Here is a 678-nt window from a genome sequence, read left to right on the forward strand (position 1 = left end):
ATGTTTGTACATATAAGTATGCATTTCTAATTCAGAAATAACTCAAAACAAACCTATTTCACGTCTGAGCACAAATAACCAGATGACTCTGTGCACATTGCCCCCCTTTTAAAGGTTTTAGCACTATATTCCGCTTACAAAGTTCCCGTCGCAAGTGCGTTTAGCGTCGACAACAGCGACGACAGTTCGGCGCCAGCGTTCGGCGCCGCACCTCACTACACTGTACAAGCAGGCACTGAGAATAGTCTCTCACGAGAGCTCAAATACACGCTGTCCTTGGCGCCAAGCAGCGGCGCTCAAACTGTCGTACGCAGCTTCAAAGAACAGGTAGGCTGTATGTGTTTGCGTGCGTGCGTGAGGATTCGTGAAGTTGGATGTTGTGTGCCCGTGTCTGTCCGTGTCAGAAGACGTCAGCTGTGTGCATTTGCATTCGATTTCTCATGGACCTGCAGCTTTGTTTGTTAAGTGCATGTGCGTGTGTGTGTGTGTGTGTGTGTGTGTGTGTGTGTGTGTGTGTGTGTGTGTGTGTGTGTGTGTGTGTGTGTGTGTGTGTGTGTGTGTGTGTGTGTGTGTGTGTGTGTGTGTGTGTGTTTACCCAGTTGCATTTACCTAGTTGTATCTTACGGGAAGGGGAGCTACGCTTGTAGTGTCCCGTCTCTGTATCTAGTCACATCTAAT

General features: G+C 48.2%; 1 protein-coding gene across 3 annotated transcripts in view; it reads right to left on the reverse strand.

The window, feature by feature from the left end:
- Window positions 1-303, reverse strand: part of LOC143041068 (suppressor of lurcher protein 1-like) — a 678,774-nt gene extending 678,471 nt beyond the window's left edge. The window contains exon 1 of one of the 3 annotated variants that reach the window (XM_076212727.1): window positions 254-303. The gene's annotated coding sequence lies outside the window, so the exon portion shown is untranslated. The other 2 variants (XM_076212725.1, XM_076212726.1) reach the window with 2 other exon arrangements.
- Window positions 304-678: the final 375 nt, after the last annotated feature.

This window comes from Oratosquilla oratoria, chromosome 30 (genome assembly GCF_046742065.1).
Source record: "Oratosquilla oratoria isolate Oo_2021 chromosome 30, ASM4674206v1, whole genome shotgun sequence".
In the NCBI taxonomy this organism is placed as follows: Eukaryota; Metazoa; Arthropoda; class Malacostraca; order Stomatopoda; family Squillidae; genus Oratosquilla; species Oratosquilla oratoria.